This window comes from Aquila chrysaetos, chromosome 1, assembly GCF_900496995.4.
Source record: "Aquila chrysaetos chrysaetos chromosome 1, bAquChr1.4, whole genome shotgun sequence".
In the NCBI taxonomy this organism is placed as follows: Eukaryota; Metazoa; Chordata; class Aves; order Accipitriformes; family Accipitridae; genus Aquila; species Aquila chrysaetos.
The window spans coordinates 77,386,162-77,395,709 of NC_044004.1; the positions used below are offsets into that span (position 1 = coordinate 77,386,162).

Consider the following 9,548-nt stretch of genomic DNA (forward strand, 5'->3'; position numbering starts at 1 on the left):
TACTTGGTGCTTTCTGTGACTTGTTCACCAATTCATTAAGTTTCAGCCCCAGAGAAGATTTAAGAGTCTTCCAGTTTTTTTGGTAGGAGATGGATCAGGCCACTACGATTCGATCATTTTGTAATGCTTACAAATCCATGGCCTGCAAAAGTGTCTCTAGTACCACATAAACAGAAGACGACACTCTCAAACCAGCCACAAGGAGGAGCACTGAAGGCCAGATGGTCGTGGGTAGATGATGTGGAGCTACCACAAAGATCTTGTTTTAACGTGGTGTTCTACCTGCTGAAGGACATTTGAGAGGAAAGGACTTCAAAGGCCTTTGAGGCTGTTCCCTTGTGCCAGATACTACTGTATCACACAGACCTTTTCATTAACTAATCAAGCTTCAGAGTAAAAGCAATGGAGGTTTTTCATCTGGCTGCAGCAGTTCTTGACTGGTTGGCTATCTTTGAAAACTGTCATCATCTTCTGCCATTAGATAAGTTTATAGCATTTTTAAAATTTGTGTTGTCATCAAATCCCCCCACTTCCCCATCGGTGGTTTTCAGAGAAAGTACCATCAAAAATAAAATATTTATTGTGGAAGTATTACTCTTATTCCTCTACCAGAGTTGATCATACCGCAGCCTTTTGATTAAAGCTTTTAAAGCATTTCAAAACATCGAGTTGGAAACAACTTCCGTATTTACTGTTGCTTGAAAGTCTTCCTGCAGCATCTTCTCTGGCCTTTCAGTCACCCTAGCAAAAACCATGAGCATGTGAATGCAAAATGTGATATATCCCTGACAATTTTCATGCTCTGTCTCTCTGCACAGCTAGGACATTTAAGAAATTTAAAAAATACAACAAAGTAGTTGACATTTATTGAAGGGAAGAGGTTATGGAATTATGTCAAACAGAACACTGCAGCAGAATAAAGCCTGCCAGTAAGTTTAACTCTTTCTAGAGTTTTATTGCTCATCATAATTATTAACATCTTTAGTTAGAACACCATTTGGATATCATTAAAATAAATGCAAACGATCTTGGCCTATCCTTAAGGACTGTTTTCAGACATGCTTTTTTGTCACTCAGCTCACTAATGGATCATTTTTATCACAGAGTATCACATTACGTATATTAAACAGTTTAGCAATGTCCAATGTCCTGTTGAGCTGGAAATAAAATTGCACAGATTTATCACTATATTGCAAATGACTTGAAATAAATGCTTGTGAACTGTGTCTTCACTCAGCGAAGACTTAGCAGTGTGTTCTCAATAACCAGTCTCTAAGTTCATGCTTTGAACCTGAACCTTCTGGAACTGAAGGCAATCTCAGCTGGACCTCTGCCTTCACTTGGGTACTTGGGTTGCAACAGCCCCTCTACAACATTTTTATTGCCATGGAGCAATAAGAGGAGGAGACAGGGACTCAAACTGAAATGAAGTCTCACATCATTTGAAAGTTATTTGCTCTCTGCCCCCTGAATAATCTCAAACAGTGATTTAAATTAATCTATTTTGTCACTGAAACAGGCTAGAAGCACTCGCTAGGGTAGACACCACATCTAAACGTTTGAGAAAGTAACAACCAGCTGAGAGGTAGGAATGGAAAGCTGGGGACAATACTTTCTTAAATTGCTCCTCTAGATCCACTAAAGGATATCCGATTGCATGTTCACTAAGGCTCTTCCAGTACTGGTTAATTACTTCTTCCAAAGCCAAGAACTTAGGTGGGGTTTTTTCATATCACTTTTCTGGAAGTCCTAATTCATCTTAAATTGATTTCATCCTTAATGCAGCCAGATAACTAAATTACTTCCTTGCACAGAGTTTGCCAAATGGTCCTCCAAAGCACACAAAGACTCTCTGAATTATAGATAAGGCCACTTAGCAAACAATACATTTCAGCACATATTACAAATATGGTCCCAAAGGATCGTTTCTGTTATAGAACACAACACGGTCATGATTAACAAATTGCATCTTCATAAAACATGTTTAGAAGATAACGGTAAATGAGCAAAACAAAATGTTGACAAAGGACAACATTCTTCCCCCTGTTTACATGGGGAAAGGAATTTGAGGGAAGAACTTTTGCCTCTTCCTCTGTAGAATAACACCAGGAAATCTATGTGGCAGGATCTTTGTGATCTTTTTCGGTTTGTTTCCTCCATAAATATTTCCTCCCATAGAGGGTATGTGGGAGAAAGACCAAGTTGGATTAACTCCCTTAAACATCCTCTGAGCAGGAGTGCTACATGCTTTTATGGGTTGGGTTTCTTTTTTGTTGTTGTTTTGATTTTTTAAGTTCAATGCATAAGTGAGATGACCAAGCAGATTTAATGAGCAGTCTGTGTGCCCTCAGGGAAACACAGATCCGCATGACCCTCCCAGTGGCTTCTAGTCTTTGTCAATAGGGCTGAAAAGTCATTGTTTTGTGACCGTTGTCTTAAAAATGTTAAACTGGATAAAGTGAAGATTTTCTGCCAGTCTGAATAAAACTGAAGAGTCCAATAGTTTAGGTCTGGACCAAAATACATCTGCCTGGCATTTGGGTTTCCTGCTGGAAATATTGCAAATTCTTCCAGGGCAACGTTCCACAAATATCCATAGCCTGTCATAAACAGGGTGCCCCTCCAGCCACACATTCACACAAACATTAAACTATATACTCTCATGAAATAGCAGAAGAGTGCTACCACTCCATGTGATATGTGTTTGGTTGAGCAGCGATTCCTTACTCTGCCAGGTGGTTACAGCTCAACTCACTGCAGAGATAGACAAAACAATCTGATCTCTCTGCCATTTTGCGCACGTGGCTTTCTCTATGCTTCCCTTAAGAAGTATGCAGAGGAAATGATTTTACTGGTTTTACCTTTTTCCTTTTATTCATCTTAATAAAGTTTTTCTCATTAGACAATGGCATCTTCCATGATTTTTCAGAATTTAACAAAGTTCTGAAAAGAGAAAAGTACTTACTGTTATTTTGTCCTATATACCGAGTTTTCTTTGTAGTGTACATGAAGAAAGATGATATTCATAGGTCTCTGGCTTGATATTCTGTCTCCAGATATAGAGATATATATATGTGATTCTGTGTTTGAATACTGATTGCACTAATTTACTTGATTGACACAGCTGTCCCTCAGTAATCCTGGCAGTTTATGACTACCAGGTACCAGCCTCTCCTGCTGAAGAACGCCTCTGCATAAATAAAGTAAATGTTTGTCGCACCAGGAACCTGAATACCATTCTCTTCTCTGCCAAGGAATAACTAACTATCAAGCTGATTGATCAACTGCACTGTCCTCCCCATCCCTCAAAGTATCCAATATATACTAAGGAAAAAAATATCAGCAAAATGAACTTGGAAGCCGGAGAAATATGTTTTCAAGCTAAAGCAGAAGGGATTTTTGAAAACAGGTCCTTGCTCAGGTGAATGCTTTAAATATCGGGAAGGGACTTCCTTTGGCCAGTTTGGAGATGTTTAATTTAAAGACCAGATTCACAGTGGAGAAACCTAAGTAGAGTTAAATGCTTTACTCCAAGGAACACAGCTGACATCTTGCTGTTTTTCTCTGGAAGAGTTCAGCTTGCTGGTCTCCTGTGACATTAGTCTGAGCTGACTTAGCTCTTCCCCTCCATTCATTAAGGAATAGATGTGCCTAATCTTGAAGCAAAAATTCCTGCTAGCTGGCAGGATGCCTTAAAGTTAGGTGTTGCACTAGCCAGCATTGTATTCTTTGCAGATTTAGCCCTGTACTTCCTTCATGCAAAGCTGATTCCTTCAAATACTAACTGATTAAATAGTAGTTAATTAGAATTAGCTTTCACTTAACATTCTGTACAGTAATTTTAAGATATGAAGATGCAGGTACAAATAACAACCAGCTTTATTCAGAAAAAAGGTGGCTTCCACTGAAATCACAGTTAAGAATAGCCGAGATGTTTAACGTTTCTTAGTTTTCCCCTACGCTAACATTTTCTGAATAAGTATTAGCTATGCCCAACACATTTTCTTCTTTTTGGGCAGTAAATACTCTATATTTTTACTTATGTGAGTTTGTTCTGTCACACTAGGAAAAGAATACTGTTGTTATTTTGATAATCTTGTGTACAATATATCTTTTTAACTTAGAATAAAAATGACAATAAAATTTTGAAAATGGCTTCATTAAAGTCTGATTTATTAATATGTTTGAGATATGCAAATGTTTTATGCATGACTTCTTCACTTCCAGCTGAAAGCAACACTGTTATCATGCGAAGGTTAAACACATGCAATCAGTGCCACACTTAAATGTCTCCAACTAACTTGGAAAATTCTCTGCATGAGCATCGCATGTGTAGTTCTATTTGTCTTTCACACGATATATTTGAAAATTATTTTGACTTGTGAATAGCTTGAATTTTTCTGGAACCTGAGTTTATCTTAAAATTCCTAGACTCTGATAATGTAATCAGGTGTATCCATCATAATCTTATCCATTTAAATGAAAAAAAAAAAAAGTTTACCAATGTTCTTTGGAGCTTATCTTTCTTTTAATAAAGGAGCTTTTAAGGGTGTAAAGGCATTCAGTCCCTTGAAACAGACAGTAACAGCCTGAGTTCCAAAATTCTACCCTTTTTACATCTATAACTACTCTTCATGTAATAAAAAATATAACAATGCGATGCTCTGCTTATGTCTGGCAAGTACTCTGATGGTAGAATTAGATTTCAGAAGCCAAATACCTTCTTGAAACATTTCTTGGCAATTTTCATCTGGTCAGTATGTTTTGTTGTGTCTGATGATAGCTGAGGTCTCAAATTCTTGCAGTTTCCATAATAATTTCCTTCCTGTATTTGACTTCATTCCATTCCAAACCAAATTTTTTAGCAATGAAAGGACATGTCAACTTCTGGACAAATCCTACATGACTGTATATGGCATAATCTTATGAATGGAACAGAATAATAAGTAATTGGTCAGTCATTGAAACATTGACTATGTAAAGCAAAATGTGAGACTTGCAGCTTTTTCTAATCCCTCAGCAACAACCCAGTTAAAAAAAAAAAGAAAAGCATAAAAATTGCTTCTCAGATTATGTTTCTGTTTTTTTTTTTTTTTAAAAAGATAAGAATTCAGGCCATACAGTTTTTTTCCCAAATTTAAAGACCTATATATACAGCAATATACAGTCTAGTAGTTAGGATAGATAACCGAATATTTTACATTCTTTTTATTTCCATGCTTTTCCTAGCATGTTTTGAAAGTTTGGGGCTGTCGCTTAGTGCATAACTTCGGCTCCTAAATAAGTGGTTTGATTTTCATAAATGCTGAGCATCTGAAGGTTCTTAGTATACTTCTGAGCATCAGGTTTCTCTGTCAGCTCATCTGTGTCTCTCTTTTCCAGGAACATAACTCTTCAAGCATTCATGTTTTCATATCTTCACTTTAATCTCCTGTGCTTTAGTTGTAAAAATACAAGCAACATTGCCATTTCCACCAAACGCTTTGGGAGTCATAGGCAAAGAAAATATGAGTGGAAAGGATGAACATTGCCAACTGGTGATCTTTATTTTTTTTTTTTTTTTCCCCCTTCCTGGCAAGAAACCCTCTTAATCAAACTGAGCAAGTGACTGCTTACACAACAGTTTTTGTGAGCAAACGTCTGAAAACACTACCATTTGCCAAATGTGTCAAAAATCATTTTATGTTCATCTGATTTCCACTCTTTTTTTTTTCTAGATGGACTACAAAAAAACCCAAACAAAAAGACAAAACAAAAAAAAACCCAAACAAAACCCCACCAACTAACCTCTTTTCTTTGGATTTCACTGGGGCTGAGCGGCAGAGATTTCAGGGGTTTTTCCAACATTTGGAAAGAAGGCAAGCAGGCTGACATTTAAGAAGGCTGGTATTAAGGGTGGGATTTCAGAAGCAGTCAGTACTGGCCTAACTTTGCTTCTGTGGAAGCCAACAGTAAAAATTTTATTGACTGATGGCAAAAGAATCGTGCTCCTTTCTGGAAATCTCTGGCTTTTACCCACATGCCATGACTTTATTTCTTTCAGCCACGAGGGACCTGACCTGGTACCCTTAGCCACCCCAACACACTTCTCTTACGGCAACTGCAGGCCCTCAGATGAGTTTAATAGAATAGTTTTCTGGCCACAACGTGCAGGTGTTTAAATAGCACCCTTAGGTTAATCCTTAGCACAATTAAGTTCTTGTCTTTCTGGATATTGTTGACAAATACAATGGAATGATTAGTTGACCAATTAAAATTAAGAAAAATTTGAGAGCAAGGTACAAAACGTTCTGTAAAATCGTCTTGCTTTTCTATATTCTGTTTAGATAATGAACACTTGCATAACCTAATTATCAGTTAGACACCATTTAAATATTAAGGTATCTGCTTGCATTCACATTTAGAGATGTATCCCTAATAGCTACGAGTGCCGAATCTTGTATCTAAAGAGAGTTCTCAAGGCTAACAAATGTGCATTGACATTAGTAGCACCAGACACTTCCCATGAACCGATGCAAGGATGGTGAGGTGTTTGCTAAGGTGTGCCTACCTGGCTCAGAAGAGGGTAGCCTAGCTCTTCAACTTCCACCTAATTTCCTTGTACCGCTGACACGTGTCCTTTCATGCTGTTTTAAAACCACCAGTGAGGTTCTGAAGGGATTTCCTCTGTGTGTTTCTCATCTGAAGGTACATTTGCAAAAGTGTTCTCAGTAGCTCAGATCAGCAGACCCATAAAATTTCCAAGGCCTAATGTCCCCAGAGCTCCCGAGACATTATGTCTGAGGCGCGCATTATTTCTGCAAGAGGAAGAGGAAAGACACCATAAGAAGAAGGTCAGCATGTCTTGCCTTGTACACAGGTCCACGCCCCACGTGCCTGGTCTTTGGGAAAGGCGGCGCAGCTTTAAATTGTCAAAGCCTTTGGTCAGAGAATAAAGCTGGCGTAAATACCTACCTATTTTCTCATCTGTGCTACATCACAGGAACTAGCAGCAAAGACGATGTAGCCTTTCATTTTTGAGCAACTGCGATGGATAGCACTGCAGTCAGAAGGTTATAAGTAAAATTGACTAGCTGGAGTAACACAAGAGTGTCACTACAATAAAATATTGATTCACTCCCACTGTCTCCTTACCCTTCCTTCCTTTCCAGGCCATGCCTACAAATAACAAATTGATGGGATTTCAGAGAAAAGAATAACACTCGCATTTTTAGAGCAGCCAGAGGAAAATTTTTAAAGTGTAGTAGATAAAATGCTTTATGAATGTTGACCTTACTGAGCAATCTAGAAATTCAACAAGGAATGTTATCTGCAGCTGTTGTAAAAACGTATCAAGAAAAGGCTTACAGTTTGCAGAGACGTGTCTATTACACAAAATAAAGAATTTATGTTAATATTGCAATGCAATATTAAGCCAGGCATATATTAAAACTTAGGGACAGCATGAAAGTTTAAAAGTTTCCATTCCGAACTTTGGAAATGGTTCTTATAAATGACCCCAGATGCAAGTTTGTCTCAAGAGTATACATTATAATACAAGGTGTGAGTAAACTTTCTAAACAAAATTCTCAATTTGTTTTGGATAGTGACATCCTTGGAGGAAAGAAAGAATTTAATTAAAAACATATACAGCATTGGTATTCATAAACTTGTCCAAGCAAAACAAGTCATAAATCAAATCGGTTTTATTTATTAACTCTTGCAATGTGTGGCAAACACATACCAAAAAAAAATAAAATCTTTAAACCGAAACATTATAGCTAGAGATGAATTAAATTTCTTGATGAACACAAGATTAATTGAAAAATGGAGTCTGGGACATACTAAAACCCTTTGCAAACTCAGATCAACTTCTCCCAAAACTGGGGTAAGTGAACTACTTTGCTCTGAAGTGGAAATAAGTAAATAAATAAAAGTTTTGAGTTCTTAAACCAGCATTACCATTTTGAAATGGAATTTAAATTTTTAAGAGGGTAGGTGTCTTGAAGCCAAAATGGAAATTCAGTCCTCTTGAACACACAAAGACAAAACAAAGCATGTCACTTTACTCCAAAGGAAACAAGGATTGTGTTTAGAACATAATGAAACACTTTAATTAATTGTAAGGCTTTTTTAAATTCACTGCCCAATTCACCTAACCTCCCTGTCCATACTTACATCTGCACACACTTCCATGCCCCCAAAACAAGGACATCTCTTCCTTCTAGCTTGACCCCTCCTGGTCTTTCTGATGACCGTCACATCACATGAAAACATCCTTACCCACGCCGCTCTAACTCTGTTGTACTCTATAGGAGAACTCATAAAGATTCATCAGTTCTACCATTAAGCAAATAGCGCAAACATGCAATTATTCAATAACTTCTACAGACAGGTGTGTCTTTCTCCCTTACTTAGGCTTTTTGGCTCCTAAACACATACAGATATAATCTTGACTCTTGTTGAACTTTGGGAAAAAAAATTATCCCATATAAAAATCCATTTAGTGCAAATCATCCTAGTGAATCTCCGTGGATGTAATATGCCTCTTTTTTATGATTTAATCCATTATCATAAGTTGGAAAAAATGAAATTTCCATGCCAGCTGGGTCAGTGTTTTGAACATCTGGATGACAATAAATAGAAAATTAAATCACTAAGAACTTTTATCTAGGTAATATATAAAGGCAATCTAGCTAGACATTTACCTGCAATAAATAGCACACTTTTTCCACTTTATTCCCCATTTGACAATCACTTTAAAAATTTCAGCTCACAGTGTTCCTGTAATTAGTAAGCACTCCATAATAAAAGATGTAATTCTGGGAAGGATATGTGATAATAGTATTTAATAATTTAATTGTGTTCTTGTTTTAAATGCAAACAGGCCTGTGTTAAACATGGACCACTTGACAAATTTCCATAATACATGCATCAGATAAATCACAATGCACTTTGGAAAACTGCCAAGTAGTGTTGCATTTAGGATTTCAAAATTTAGAAGTCAATTAATTCAGAAAACGTGACTGCAGAATAAATCTTCTGTATGTGGACATTAGAACCTCTCTAGCTCAAAGAGACTTTAGAATCAAGTTGCTTACATTCGAGAGTCCACGCACCTCTCTTTTGGAGATAGATGCCTTTTAGTCCTTCCAGTTTGTTAATGTATGCAGCTCTAGAAATTAATTAAAACATGCAAAGAGGTTTTTTTAATTATTAATTAGATAAGGGGAAGGTGTTAATATTTAGCTGTGATTTAATTTCAATGGTTTCTTAAGCAATTACATCTCATTAGGAAAACTATAATTGCTATCAGGTGAAGTAGATTTAGAAAGTATAGAAACTGGCTTGATTTTTCTTAAAGACAAAGAATGGAATGCTGTTATTTTCATCCGCAAGCGTGATCTTCATCTGTGCAAATGACTCTTTCAAAGTCAAAGCCCTTTAGTTAGTGTAGTGCTGGAAGATGATCACACTTCAGCATAAGCATAGCAAAAATTTGAATTTTTTGATTTAAAAAAGTTAATAACCAAGTAATTCTCAAATCACGTCTGCATGGTAACGCTGAA

General features: G+C 36.9%; 1 long non-coding RNA gene across 1 annotated transcript; it reads right to left on the reverse strand.

The window, feature by feature from the left end:
- Positions 1–2,860: 2,860 nt before the first annotated feature.
- On the reverse strand, positions 2,861–8,283 carry LOC115346714. The gene is made up of 3 exons (XR_003925211.2): positions 8,158–8,283; positions 6,551–6,797; positions 2,861–2,943 (listed from the first exon to the last, which is right to left on the reverse strand). It is a non-coding gene; the product is annotated as an uncharacterized LOC115346714 (long non-coding RNA).
- Positions 8,284–9,548: the final 1,265 nt, after the last annotated feature.